At 41.4% G+C, this 15,099-nt stretch overlaps 1 protein-coding gene across 1 annotated transcript in view; it reads left to right on the forward strand.

The window, feature by feature from the left end:
• The first annotated feature begins 2,186 nt into the window (after positions 1–2,186).
• Positions 2,187–15,099, forward strand: part of CDH20 (cadherin 20) — a 200,679-nt gene continuing 187,766 nt past the window's right edge. The window contains exon 1 of the mRNA XM_036874127.1: positions 2,187–2,260. The gene's annotated coding sequence lies outside the window, so the exon portion shown is untranslated. The remainder of the gene's footprint in view (positions 2,261–15,099) is intronic.

Genomic DNA, 15,099 nt, shown 5'->3' on the forward strand with positions numbered 1-15,099 from the left:
ACAGAACCAGCAGGAGACAGATAATAAGGAATTGACTCATGCAGTTATGGAGGCTGGCAAGTCCAGAATCTGCAGAGCTGATGTCCCAGCTCCAAGCTCGTCAGGCAGGAGAATTCTCTTACTCAGGGGAGGGTCAACCATTTTGTTCTATTCAGGCCTTCAACTGATTGGATGAGGCCCACCCACACTGGGGAGGGCAGTCTGCTTTACTTAGTCAACCAATTTAAATGTTAATCTCATCCAAAAACATCCTCACAGAAACACCCAGTGTAATGTTTGACCAGATATTCTAGCACCTTGTGGCCCAATCAAGTTGGCATGTAAAAATAACCATACCATCCAAAAAACCCTCTCTTTTCCCCTCTAAATTTGGTAAGAAATTAATCACCAAGGACAGGTCACTTCAACAAAACATCAATTGACTGGTTCTCTTTTTAGGTAAGGAGGCAGTAGAGGCTGCTGGTGACTTGAGGGCTCAAGCATATTAATTAGGTTGCTTTGGGTCAGAATTTGTCTCCACCACTTATGACCTATGTGACTTGGACACATGATTTACCTTTCTGAGCCTCACCTTCGTCATCTATTAAAATGGGGAAATAATAGTGTATATTGAATAGAGTAGTTGGAAAGATTAAATGAGGTGACTTGTCGAATGCATGTCACATACTACGTAACTGGAAAACATTAGCTGCTCTAACATTAATAATTACTGTTATTACTGTGAGCTCCAATTCTAGGCCTTACTATTAAAATATGGCACAACTGCCTTAGCCAGGATATTTCTTTCTATTGGCATATGTGGGAATTCTATCAGTTACTCATACACACAGTTTTATCAGTTGTTTATATACATAGATCATTTACTAACAATCAACTCAATCAAAATAACTTTCTGTATTTAGAAAATCGGTGATGGTGGGGGAGGAAATCTTAAAACACCCAAAGATTATAGAGAGACTCAGAGGCAGAACTGGGCAAAGATTCCCCCTCTCCCACTGGCTAAACCCAAGTGTAATCAATAACTGTGAAGGCCCTGGCATTCCAGGGTAGGAGGCAGGACAAGAGAGAGCTTGTTCCTCCCGTTCACCTTGTCTGCTTGACCCCAGACAGAGAAGCTTGGACTGTAGTTGGGAATTGCCTTCTAGAATGGCCCTGCCATAGTTACTGTGTGATTTGAGAGGCTCTCTTCATCCAAGTGTGGTCTCAGCTTCCTCCTCTGAAACTTCTGACCTTTAGGTACTTCTGCCCCATTCCTACTTCACCCAAAGGCATAAAACTATGGTTTTGCTATGAGGACAAAGGAGGGCAATCTGAACATTTGGAGAAAGTCCTGAAAGTAGATAATTGAGGTTTTCCTCTCCCTCTGCTAACTCTCCCCGCTCCTACTGAAAAGTATTAGAGTACTCAGCATCCTCAAGGTCAAAGTTAAACCCAGGTTGATATGCATCTCCTTTCCAACCCTGCTTGCCCATCTTCTACTGTTCACATCAACTGCCTCTTCCAGAATTCATAATCTATGCAGAATAAGTCATTTCAAGTTCAGGGGGAGTTTGGGGGGTAGAAGCGCCCCCTACGCCTGCTTACCCATTTCTTTTCCCCTCTCTCTCTCTTAACATTTCCTTACTCTCTCAGCCAATAGAGCAGTTTAAACATGTAAATGCCGTTCTAAACTGCATTTAAAGAATTAACCCATTTTGCCCCTCACTGGTCTAAACCACAGGGTGCCAACCAGACGCTAATTGCTTTCTTCTGGTGGGGTTCCAGACAGCTCCTAGGAAGGAAAGAGCGCACATTCCTGGCACCAACTGGCTAATTCAATTTACTTCAACGGCATTAGCCTCTGTCAGAATATTCATGAGCAGGGGAATGAGGACCCGCGGCACAGGCAGGCGGCAGCCACTCGGGCTAAGGAAGGCGCGAGGGAGGGGGAGCGGACCGCGCGCCGTGCTCGGGGGACGGTGACCGCGACGAGCGGCTCTTCTCCTCGGCCGGGCGGGGCAGGGCATCGGCTGGGCTGGCGCGCCTGGCATCGCAGCTCAACTCCTGGCGCGGAGACTTTGAGAAAGATCCGAAGGCAGAAAAGCTGTGACACTTTTGACGGAGGGGGTAGGGGGGTGGGGGGGCGGGGGCAGCGCCGAGAGCGGGGACGAAGGGACCCAGCGGGACACGGCTGCCTGCTGGGGAAGGCAGCGATGTGAGCCGGACGTCTGCCCCGGAGGAGTCTGGACCGAACGTCCCCGGAGAGTCGCGGGCCTGCCAGGTAAAGCGGCGAGCTCGGGTGGGGCCCCGCGCGTTTGTTCCTGGGCTCCCAGCGCGGGGCTGCGCAGGGCACCGGAGCCCGTTCTCCCGGGCGCCGCGCGCGGTCCGGCTCCGCGCCGCTCTCTGCCCGCAACTACCCGCCGCCGCGGCCAGCTTGCGAGCGGGTCTGAGTTGGACTTGCTCGTACTTTGGGGGGAAGGGGATGTGAAGGAGCTGCCTGGGCTGGGGAGCCGTTCTCTGAAAGCTAGAGCGCAGTGGGGCAGCCTGAGGGCGCGGCGCGCTGGCAGCCGGAGCTGAGCGCCCGGGTGACGGGGACCGGAGACCCAGGAGCGCGGCTCTCTGGGCCTCTTGACCCAGCCTTCGCCCTCGCTTGCCCCGAGGCGGCTGCGCCTCTCTCCAGCAGCGGGTGGGAGAGGGCTGGCCGCGAACCCGGCTCGAGGATGCGCGCCGGGGACGGGCACCAGAGACCTAGGCTCCAGGGAAGATCGGGCGCCCGTGGGGCTGGTCCCAGTCCGCGCCTCGCGCGGCACCCACGCCCGAGTTCGTCCGTGGGAGGAGAATGTGGTGGTGACTCCTCGCGTCCCCGCCACCTGCCGGACACCGCCAACTCCTCGGATTTCCTGTCTCCGGGCCCTGACACTCCCAGGGAAAGCTCTGAATTGCGCGCGAGTTGTTTGGGCTTTGCTCCTTGTAGTTGCTGTGGAGGGAGAGCCGGGGGTGACGGGGCGGCGAGGGGTCAGATGGGGTGAAAGTTGCAGATTTGTAGAGGAAACGCTATCGCGGAGCTGCAACGTGCCCTTAGCAACAGGGAGAGACTGCGGGCTGGACTTAACGCCGAAGCAAAAGCCTCTGCCTGGCTATCCACCACGCGGCGTGGGGGGGGAGGGGTGGAAGCTGGAACCTGGAGGGCAGCCCGGAGGCAGCGCCAGAGCTGTTTTTTTCTGCTAAGACCAGGCAGAGAGTCAAAGGGCTGGCAGCAGAGCATTGGGGGGTTGGTCGCCTAGTAGATTCGGAGTGTACCGTGCCATTATTATTGCCCTTATTATTACTATTATTAATGCTGTTGTTACTGGCATGAATGCCAGGAAGGATTTTCTTCTTCTGATTGTTATAGGTCGCCTGGAAACTAAGTCTGCCCCTCCCCACAAAAAAATGTCCCTTGACCCCACTCTAATCTCTGATGCTCCTCTCCACCAAGGAAAATTACTCCTCAGAGCTGTGGCGGAGCCAGGGACCCAGCTAAGGAATTGGATCTACCTAAGAACAACAGAAACAAAAAGTCGCAACTTCACAATGTGCTTGCACCAATGCTAAAGATGAATGTTATACTTCTATGGGCTCACCTTCCTCAGCCTCATCTGGCTCCGGAAGGGTGGAGGTATTGCCAGTCTTGAACCCATACTTGACCCAGCTTTTTCTTTTCATGTATTTATGAAATCTGGAAATTTATTTTTCTCTTGTCGTGAGCCTCGCAATCGCACTGGGCATGTTACCTGGCAGGGGCAGACTCCAGTTCCCAACACCCGAGGCAGCCACAAGGGCACCTGCAGTCACCTCCTCTTGGCTTGGCCCCGGTCAGAGCTGCTCCAGGGTGCAGGCTTGGCCAGCTGACGACGCGGAAAACAGGGCAAGAGTGTGGGAGAACAGCGAGTCCGAGTTAAGCCAAGTACAGGAGGTGAGGTCAAGCCTCCTCGCTGGCCACACCCCTTCCTGCCAGAGAAAAGAGAGACAAATGAAGAGCGAATGGCAAGTATTTTAAATGGGAACCAAGCTCTCAGAGTCTACTTTAGGCTGTTGCCATTGACTTTGGTATGACCTTTTCTTGCCAGTGCTTCTGATTTTCCCTATTTGCCAATGCACGAGTAGCCGTGCCTTTCTAATAGGACAGTTGTGGTGGTGAGATAATCTAATTCTGTAGCCCAAAAATGCTTTGAGCATCCTGGGAAAGGACAGTCTATAAAATACTCAATTTTAATGTTTTGTGGAAAGTTTGCTACACTGCAGGTTACGGAGATACATTTTTAGCATGTGTGCCATGTGGCAGTGTAAAATTAAAATAGAAAAGGAAAGTACAAACATAAAAATGACAGCATTCTTGACTTTCTTGTGCATACTTGTGGAAAAATTATCTTTCATTTGAGGAGAGTTGCCCGGGAATTTAATCAGTGTTTATACTACTGAAACGCCCCCTTCTACCTTTCTCCCCAGTAAAATTTTATGACCCAGTTCTCACAGGAAAGGCAATGGGAATGTAGTAAGTGCTGGGGGCTGAGAGGCAGGATGGAAGGGTTGTTAGGGGAACCATCACATAGGATTTGGAGACTGGAATGGGAAGAAAGACGCCATCATCCTTGCAGAGCAGGGAAATGTTCTTCTGGAAAAAAACAGTTGAGCAGTATAGGGCAATAGACCCAGCACTGGCTGTTGTCTGCTCTCCTATTTCAGGACTAGAACTTGATCAGATGTTCCAAAGAGGGCTAACCAAGGTGTTTTGCCCTCCTCCCTTTGGTAAAGGTATTGCCTTGCTCTTATCTTTCGATGGCTGTTAACTTCTCTCTCCCTGCCTGTACAGTGCAATAGTTTCCCTTGCCTTTTCAAAGAGATTCAGATGTACTCTCTCAGTCCCTTATATATTTGTAAATATTCCCCAAGTTCTGAAGCTTCTCAGAGACGTGCAGCCGTTAGCAAATTTAAGTACATAGTTGGAAGTAATCAAGAGAGCCACTGAAAAGTGGGTATGTTTTCCCCTGGTGGAGAAGTTATTGAATGCCTTTTGAGCTAGAAAATTAGCAGTTTAGAAAAGCAGGAGGGATTTCCTTGACTTCCCTCTACTCATAAACCAGTAGCTGTATTTTTCTTTCCCTCATAGTAGTGAGCACTGTTTGGTTAAGCATTTTCTGCAGTTTGGGACTTAAAATGGGGCTCTGCCTGACGGTGTTCTACGCAGAGAGGAAAAATGTAAAGAGATACGGAAGGAAGAGCTGCAGTAGCTAGAACATAAATCAGCCAGAATATATGGGGGGGTGATGAGAATAGGTCTTTTCACCCTAAAAAAAATGTCCACTTTGGAAGAAAAAGAAGTCTGATTATTGGCATCCAAGGCTGAAACCAAGGCAGCTGATGCCGAGAGGAGCCAAAGGGCAGTTCTTCTTAGTTTAGAAACAGCAAGAGAGCCTCTGCCAAAGATTGCTGTAAACACAGAATAAAGATTTCATTGTGGGCTGGTGTGACCAGAATAATTAGACAGTTAATTGTTCATTCTGATCTGGTGGCGTTGTAATCAGTAGGACAGAGCAGCGAAAATAAGAGCAAGGGAGAAATGGAAAAGTAACACATCACTTTTATCTTCACTTGTTTTACTCTGATGGTATTTAGGAAAATCCTGGTTAGTTTTTTTGTTTTTGTTTTTTTTAAGTATATTCATATCCCCAGAACACTGGCGATCTAAGATCCCTTGCTGCCATTTTTCCCGCTCCAGGTTCTACTCTGGTTATGGACAAAATTTCTCATCTTCTAAAATCAGCATGGGAAACTACAGTGGGAATGAGTGCATTAGGTAACTCCAGTGTTAATTAATAGATTTATTATGTGCAAACCTTAGTGTCAGCTCAGTCAAAATATACGCAAATAGCACTAGATTTTTGTGCTTCTCCAACACTTTTTTCATAGACATATAAGGTTTAAGAAGTAAATATTCCATTTTTGACGTTTAATTATATTCTATTGTGAAATAAATTGCGTAGTGATTAATCTTTCACATTTAATTGAAGAAATAGCCTCCTCTGTATTTTCATACTAATTTAGAGACAAAAGAAAATGTATTTTAAGTGATAAAGGTGATTTTAAGCAGCTGAGCATCTACAGTTATTACAGGCAGTAGACTGTGACTTACTGTTATTTACTAAAAGATGGCACTGTCATAAATCCCTTCTGAAATGACTTCTACAATGAAGAAATGAGCAAGGGAGTAGAGAGCATTAAGTACCTGCTGTCTGGGGTGGAGGAAAGGAAGAACCATGTATTCATTAAGTTCAAACCCTCCCTGAATCCCAATATTGACATAGAATATGGAGCAAATTCTCTTTATTTGAATTTTTAAAAGGAACATTTTTAAGTGTCGACATTAAGTATAATTGTTCTGGGAATAAAAGCACTATGTTACAAAGAAAGCATAATAAGTTACATAAGGTCATAAAGTCTCATAAAGAGAAATACTTAGTTTCTCCAAGATATATTCATTTTGTCTCAGTTTAAGAGGTACAAAACTGTCCTTACTAACCTTTAGTTTCTTTTATCCATCATGAATCAAAAGGGATTGCAAAGGAAGAAAACTTACTGAAGTGTTAAAAAAGCATAAGTGGTACAAAATTACGGAACTATCGAGTTTTCTGAAGACAAAATTCTACTTTACAAAATGCACTGTCTACAGCAATTGAAAATAGAAAATCATATTGCCACATTAAATTATGGAAACAATCCATTTTAAAGAAAAATTTAGCCTTTTCTCATTTAATTGCTATTCATGGTTTGCTAAATAGTTTTTCAGAATAAACTGCCAATCTCCTGCTAACCAGGACTGTCTAGTTAAGAATATTCCTAATTACATATGGATTAACTTAATTTTAGAACCCTAAGAATATTCAGATCAAAGCATCACTCAAGTGCAGTGCAAAAGAGAAATGGTCCAATTCGCCTCAAGGTATATGTAATTTTTTTTTTTTAAGTTTAAGGAATCATAAAAGAACAAACATTTGGTGTGGGAGTACATCAATGAATAACTACAATAAAAGAGTAAGGGAAGCTATAAACTGTTAGATATTTTAAATATATGCAAAGTAAAGTTATAGCAATACAGCTCATTTCTTCTTCCAAAGCAGTAAGGGCTGGTCATGCAAATACCATGCAAAGTTCAAATGTCAAAGACATGCACAGCATTGCCTGAAATGGGAGTATTTTTGCTATTTATAAGAATGTTTGACAATCTGATCAAAAGTTTAAAATTTATTCCAACAAATGCCATGACCATGTTAAGAGTAAAGAGGAAGAGATGGAAGAGATATTTCTTTATAGTTCCATAGTTCCTAGCTGGAATCTTACACATAGTAGATTCTCAATAAATATGTATTGATTTCATTTTTTATAAGGAAAATAAAATTGAATTAATGGAATTTCCAAGATAGATGAATTTATAATATGTCAAATAGTTGAATGGTCTTTGTTGCTTCAAAATCTTTCTCTAAACTGGCAAGATATGCCTGTGACCAGTAGTCATAATTATTGGCAATATTCTGGTCTGGGTATGAGGGAGGTAAAAAAAGATGAAAAACTTAAAGGCTTTCCTTTTCTCTAGTTCTACCTAACTACTGAATGTGTTTATGTATACCTAAGTTGATAAAAATGCACAGTATCTCTTCATAACAAAGATGGCAGTTCACCAAATGGTTATTATTTACAAGAAGCCATCACACCGATTCCACCTTTCAAGTACTGTTAGACCTATTATGACTAAAAGGCTGCTATGGCAACTAATTAAAGGGTAATTAATAAAATAATAATTTCATTCCAAGGCAATGGCTACCTCTGGTTGTCACAGAAGTTTGTTTGACATACGGCCAAATGGTCAAGCCCAACCATGCAACTGCAGCAGTGTTCAACCTCCCACAGGAGGACAGAAACCTACAATGAAATTACTTCTGCCCAATATACTTATACTTATCTGCCCTGCACCTGATTTATAACTAAAATAAGCTATGTTGACCTTCCACCAAAATGAAAAACAGGTGCCCATAAGGAACTGAAATGTCTATAGGTAAATCATCAGGCTGTTTTCTTTTTCTTTTAGGTCTGACCTTAGTTGAATGAACAAGGTGGTCTTAGTGTTTTCCTAGAGAACAGAACATAGTGTAGTATGTTGGCATAATTGGGAGCTAACAGTCAAGAGAAAACCAGGCTAGAATTAGCATGAAGATTCAATTACCCCTTGTTCCCAGAGGCAGTTGTTTACCAGGATTGGTGCTAAGGTTGTGGTCAAAATAGGATGGGAAGATGTGCAGTGCAGCTTGTTTGTTACCTAGCTGATATCCTTGGATGGAACCAAACTTTGGTTTCCACTTTCCACCAGTAAATTGAAACAGAGTTTATTAGATAGTAGCTGATATAAATTGCTGGATACACATTTTAAAAGTACAGTTGAGCATAAGTATTTTAGATGTATTTATAAAAATTTGTGGTTAAAGATACTGTATACATAATATTTTTCTGAAGGAATAACGTATATTTTAGATCATATTCATTATTATTTTCTTTCATTTTATAAAACTAATGACTTTGAATCCCTTATCAATTCCTAATATGGGGTTAATTTTCACATATTATAAATAATCAATGAACTTACCATAATTTGTTTTCAAAAACCAACAGAAGTAATTTCATTTAGCAATTTAATTAGAAATTGGCTAAAGGAATTTCATTTAGATGTAATTTCTAAAGGCAACCAAATAGGTGTTTTTTAATTTGAAAAATTATTAGCACTCTGATAAGAGTATCAAACAGATGGAAGTGAACACTCAATCTTCACATCTAATATCTTTTTCTATGCAAATGTTTTGAGTAGACATGTAGAATGGGCAGTATCACCTACTTCCCACTTTTTAAGTTTGGGGGAAAACCAACTGAACATTACAGTCATCTCTGTGCCCACCCCTGCACAGACCCAAAGGTTCCCTTATCTTCATTTTATTTGTATTTGTATGGACACATATACACTACCAAATGTAAAATAGATAGCTAGTGGGAAGCAGCCGCATAGCACAGGGAGATCAGCTCGGTGGTTTGTGACCACCTAGAGGGGTGGGATAGGGAGGGTGGGAGGGAGGGAGACGCAAGAGGGAAGAGATATGGGAACATATGTATATGTACAACTGATTCACTTTGTTATAAAGCAGAAACTAACACACCGTTGTAAAGCAATTATACTCCAATAAAGATGTTAAAAAAAAAAGAAACAAGACAAGTTCCAGTATCTCTCTTTTTCAAATCACTTGATCCCCTGCATCAAAGGCCTCATCTGAAGTATGAATTTGCAAAGGCATCATCATCACATCATTGAAAGAAGAGGCCACACTTGAGAGCATGTGTCTTGTAAGCTTTTTTTGGATATTAAATAAGACTCTAAATCTGTGCCGTACTTTTTGCACAAACTGGCAAGAACTCCCAAGGATGCTCATCTTATAAATAAATACTAAGTAAGATTTTTGTTATTATTTGCTATCGTTAATCTCACTACAAATTGTATTTAAAGCAAACAGAATACAGCAGTCAAAGCACATCTTCACTGAAGTTATAGTTTTGAAGTGTTATAGTTGTATCTACCTTTATATCCTTAGGCTAGGCATTCATCTCAGTAATATTGGGAACATTTATTCAGTCTAAAAATATGAGGCATACTCACATTTGGAAATAAAATCCTTGAGTAGTCATTAAAAAATTAATCCATTTAGCAGTTCAACACCTCAGTGTAATATTTCAGGCAGCTAAGCACAGAGGCTATCATCTGATTCACGGGGCTGGCGAACAACTGGAGATCAAATTGCTGAGGCTCGTTTCTTTAAACACAGGAAAACAACAGATTTCTTCATGATATAGAAATGCTGTCCATGTCTTCAGATACATCTATATAGTTCGCCTCTGTCGATTAAAATGTGTAGCATTCAGAGAGAAAGCAGAAAGGGCAATAAAAATAACCACCATTTATTTAGTCCTTGTCTCTGTGCCAGACACTGAGCTAAGTGCTTCAGATGCATGACCCCATTAATCTTCTTTGTGAAACCAGTATAGTTATCAACTTCATTTTGCAGATGCAGAAACTGAGGCATAGGATTAAGTGGTCACCCCAGGCAGATTTCAAACCCAGGACTCTCTGGCTCCCAAGTTTGGAGTCCTAACCACACAGTTACACTGCTCTCCCTACAACAGGGTTTCTTAACCTTGGCACAAATGACATGTTGGGCCAGATAATTCTTAATTCTTTTGTGTGTGTGTGTGTGTGTGTGTGTGTGTGTGTGTGTGTGTGTGTGTGTGTGTGTGTGTGTTTTAACTTCACTGTTTTTTGTGGGGTTTTTTTTTGTATTTATTTATTTATTTTTAACATCTTTATTGGAGTATAATTGCTTTACACTGGTGTGTTAGTTTCTACTTTATAACAAAGTGAATCAGTTATACATATACATATGTCCCCATATCTCTTCCCTCTTGCGTCTCCCTCCCTCCCACCCTCCCTATCCCACCCCTCTAGGTGGTCACAAAGCACGATGATTCTTAATTCTTTATCGGAGGAGTGAAAAGGAGCTGCCCTGTGTGTTGTAGGACATTAGCAGCATCCTTGGTCTCTACCCACTAGGTGCCAGTAGCATCCTCTCAGTCGCGAACACCAACAATGTTTCCAGGCATTGTCACATGTCCCCTGGGGAGCAGAATTACCCCAATCAGGAACCACTGCCACAGAGCAAAGTTCAACCTCCATGTATTGCTTATTTTGCACACATTTTCAACTTAAGGTTAGGTCATTCATTTTCTAAATAATAATATAGGTACATCTCATAGTTATGTTAGCCACATTATAGATGATTTGTTTTAAAAAAAAATGATGAGACAAAACTTTGGGAGAAAAATTAAGTCAACATGCATTTATTAGTATCAGTTCTGTTCCTACTAAACTTGTTTCCTTTTGAGCCCAAAGAGAGCCTTTGAATCAAAAGAGTGCCGTGATTATATTTTTGTACCAACAAAGATCAGTATAATGGTTGAAAAAGTTTTAAGCCATAGTACCCAGAAATGCCAATTAACAGACTGTCCACTAGACTCCAGGTTCCAAGAGAACAGGGATGGGAACCCTCTTGTTCATCTTAATACCCCCCGAACCCAACATTATACCTTGCACATAGTCAGTGCTCAATAAATACTTCTTTAATAAATGACTGAAATTATGGTTAACCTAGTGTAGGTTTTGGATACTCTATCGCAGGCCTGTTTAGACTTGACAGGTATTACATTTTCCTTTAATTAGAGGCACTGATGTGCACCTGACAGTATGCTGACCATATTTATAACTTTAGTGAAACCAGAGGAATAGATAATACGTTATATGAAGAAATATGATCAAAAAGGCTGATAGGATGGGCTGTATCTAATAAGATGAAACTTACCGTGAACAATGCCAGTGAGGAAAACAAACCATGTAGAGATGATCTAGTGTCCTGCCCAAGGCCTACCTCAGCTAAGGAAAAGCAGAGCTGGGACTCAAACTCAGGCCTCTTGACACCCATATTTTCCAGGGATGAGTCGATCCTGTCTTTGCTTTGTCTTGGTCAGGGGCACCTGAGATGTCCTATTCTGTTCCATGCATCACGCTCTACCTGCGTCATATCTAATAGAAAATAGCTACTGGCCTCTGAGGGGCTCAAAAACATGCCTTTCAGATGAATGGCTGAAGGTCTTTAAAATGGCAGTCCTGACATAGAAAAGACTTAGAGGGACCATAATAGTCATCTTCAAGTATCTGGAATATCTTCATGTGACAGAAAATAAATTTATTACACATTGCCATGAAGAACTGAACCAGGGCCCCTGAATGGAAACCACGGAGAAGCAAATGCTATTGCAGCATAATGATGAGCTTCCTAATGATGAATTGTCCTCCACTGGAGTGAGCTCCCCTGGGAAGTAGTGAGCTCTCAGTCCTCAGAGGGGAGCATGCAGATGACTGGCCCATGGGAATTTGAGCCCAAACAGGTGGGAGAATGTACCAGACACTCTTCAGCATTCCCTCTAGCCCTCAGTATATATAAATTCTTTCTTATAGGCTATTATTGACCTTGTAAATTACTATATATAGTTCTGTTAAAAAAAGCAAGATCTATGTTTTCTCTAATCCACTCTATTCAGAGTCATTGGAGTAAACAGAATAGAATGAGTAGGAGAAAGAATCTTACCACGTGCCATATAGAATAAGAATCATTTCCTATATGCCACGCACTGTGTAAAGCATGTCACCAGCATTATCCCATCTATTCCTGATAAGAACCTCATGAAGTAGGAATCTGTACAATCACTACTTTGTAACTGAGGAAACTGAATCACAGAGAAGGTACATAACTTGTCCAGGCTCACACAGCTAGTAATTCCAGCCTTACTGCTTGAACCTGAGTCAGTCCAAAGTTACAAAGTCTGATTTATAACTACTGTAGCACACCACCTCATCCTTTCAGGAGGAGTACACTATTTTGTTTGAAACGTTGGCAATTTCTAGAGTTTGAGACATGTGGCTAATTTAAACGCAAATACCTAAAACACCTTTCAAAGACTAAAATACGTCATTTTTAAAAATTATTTGCTTTTTCTATTATCCATGATGTTGCTCCCTTTAAATAGTGCAATGCTATGAGTCAACTTTAAGTAAATAAGCAAAATAGGGTTTTAGGGTTTTTGTGTTTTTTTTTAGATGTCTTTAGAAGAAAGATTGATATTGGAATTTCAGACACTGTTCTGTAAATTAGAGAATTAGAACTCAGGTCTCCAGGCAGAAAGTACTAGTGTGAAAACGGGACTGTGAATTTCCATAAATTTGGAAATTCTAATGGTCAAGTTATTTGACCCAATTATATCATTAAAGATCATGCTCTCTTCTGATCACGATTATCTTGTTGGATGATCTTCTGTCTTACGATTATCTTATTGGATATTTCATAAAACCAAACTGATTTTAAAACTACTTTCTCTGCCTTTATTATTTCAGTGCCAAAATGATGCTGAAAAGCTCTAAGCCATTCTGCCAGAGAGCACTGGATTCAGCCCATTTGTAACTCAGATTTAGTTGAAGATAACTTCAACTTTGCAAATTAAATCTGGTGACTTCCTGTTCTTAGGAAGTACTGCTTCGTGCCCACAATTCCAGACAATTGGCTAAAGACTTAAAACACTCTTCTGCATTTGCTTTCTAAACTTATTGCTACCCTAGTGCTTACATGACTTCAGCACTTATTGAAGTCCATAATTCTATATTTATCTTTCTTGCAAAACATCCAGGCCATTGTAGGCGGGGGTCCAAGCACTTATTATAGAACTTCAAGTGGCATTTCATGCAGTTCTCTTCAGGGCAGCTGTTTTGCCAAAAGTAAGGAGGCTTCACTGGGCCCTGTGGCTTGCATTGCCAAGAAGAGGATGATCGAAGTCATCTGCTAATAATGAAATAGTCTTGTGCTGTATGTTCACAGCTCAGCAAGGCTCATGTCTAAAATAATTGCCTTGCTGAGCCTCTTACCATAACATATTCTCATCAGGGTGTCATTCTACCATGTCAAATTGTGGCTTGAAGAACATTTATATGACTTTGTGAAGTCGAATGGAGATTAGCGCACTGTTTTATTCACAAATTTCCCCGCAGGTTTTTACATTATTCCATAAAGGGAAACTCTTATAAAAAGAGTGTTCTCAATATACTTCATGGTGGGAAATACTGTAAATCAAGAACCAAGACGTCTCCTAAATGAACATGAGTCATGGGAAACATCTCTACAACTCGAAGAATTATGGAACGTAGAGAGTGAAACCATGAAACCATGTCTTCAATCATATGTGAGCTACCCAGAATGTAGGATCTGATAGGTTATTCAGGGGATTTGGACAGAATAAATTAGGAACTGACCTGGGAAGGAGACATCGACAAGCACTGAAGAATGTACCAGGCAAATGCTGCTGCCAGTACCTGACCCTGGACTTCAAGATCCTTGAGTCAATGTGTGTCAAAAGCCAAGTGGCATCAATCTGTACCCTCATTTACAGTTCTGAGAAGCATAGATGGCCTTAAGTCATGGCACCTTTAGAAGTCACTGGCTAAGGGATCTGAATAACTGGGCCAGGAGTAAAGGAAGTACAGAGGAAAAGAAGAGTGACTACAAAGGCATGGCCTTATAATATCATAGGGTAGAGAGAAAATATGTCATTTTAGGAGTTTGTTTCATTATAATATGCAGCCTTCAAGTTAAAAGAGATGTTACCTTCCCTTTCCTATCCCAATCCTACTACTATTCACGTCCTACAGAAGATACCAAAGATAACTCTTGTACCTTTAAGATAAAAGGAAAACTTTCATACATTTGGTGCTGGGTAAAAGAAATATTTAAGCCAAATTAAAGACATCAAAAATAAGTTAAGTGCATCGAAAAGTCACAGCCATATTGAACAATAAACAATTTATGGAAGGAGCCCAGAAAAATTGTTTTTTAAAATATTGAAAAGCATAGCTTCTGACAAGTATTCTTTATTTATGAGTGTAAGTAGAATTTTTCAAGGAACACAAAAATACTAAAATAAAATGCAAGTTTGACACATACATTTCTCTTTGAGGCTTGGCATAGAAGGGAAATCTAGGTAGATATGAGGTTAACTGCATAGTTTAATTCAATGACCATTAGCTACCCTAATTGAGAGAACAGGAGGTCAGGATTACGTGAAATTGTAAATGATTCCAAATCATTTATAGTTGACTAAAGAAGAGTTTTTGGCCTTTGACTTGAATACAGGTAAGCCTGGGGATCTAGCATTCAGTTTTTAAAAAGATAAAGAAATCTCAATGGGAACACTGTAGATGATTTTTTTACGTATTCTTGAAGGAATAAATAAACTCATTTTACTTTAAAAACATAAATAAGCCTATATGGAAAAAAAAAAAAAAGGAAATCTCATAAGTGAAGTCTAGATGCCCAAGCTTAGAAACTTCTTTTTCCCCCTCCTTTCTTAGCTCAGCTCCTCCCTACTTGTCCTGGGGTGCTTGTGGGCCATACT

Source organism: Balaenoptera musculus, chromosome 14 (genome assembly GCF_009873245.2).
Source record: "Balaenoptera musculus isolate JJ_BM4_2016_0621 chromosome 14, mBalMus1.pri.v3, whole genome shotgun sequence".
In the NCBI taxonomy this organism is placed as follows: domain Eukaryota; kingdom Metazoa; phylum Chordata; class Mammalia; order Artiodactyla; family Balaenopteridae; genus Balaenoptera; species Balaenoptera musculus.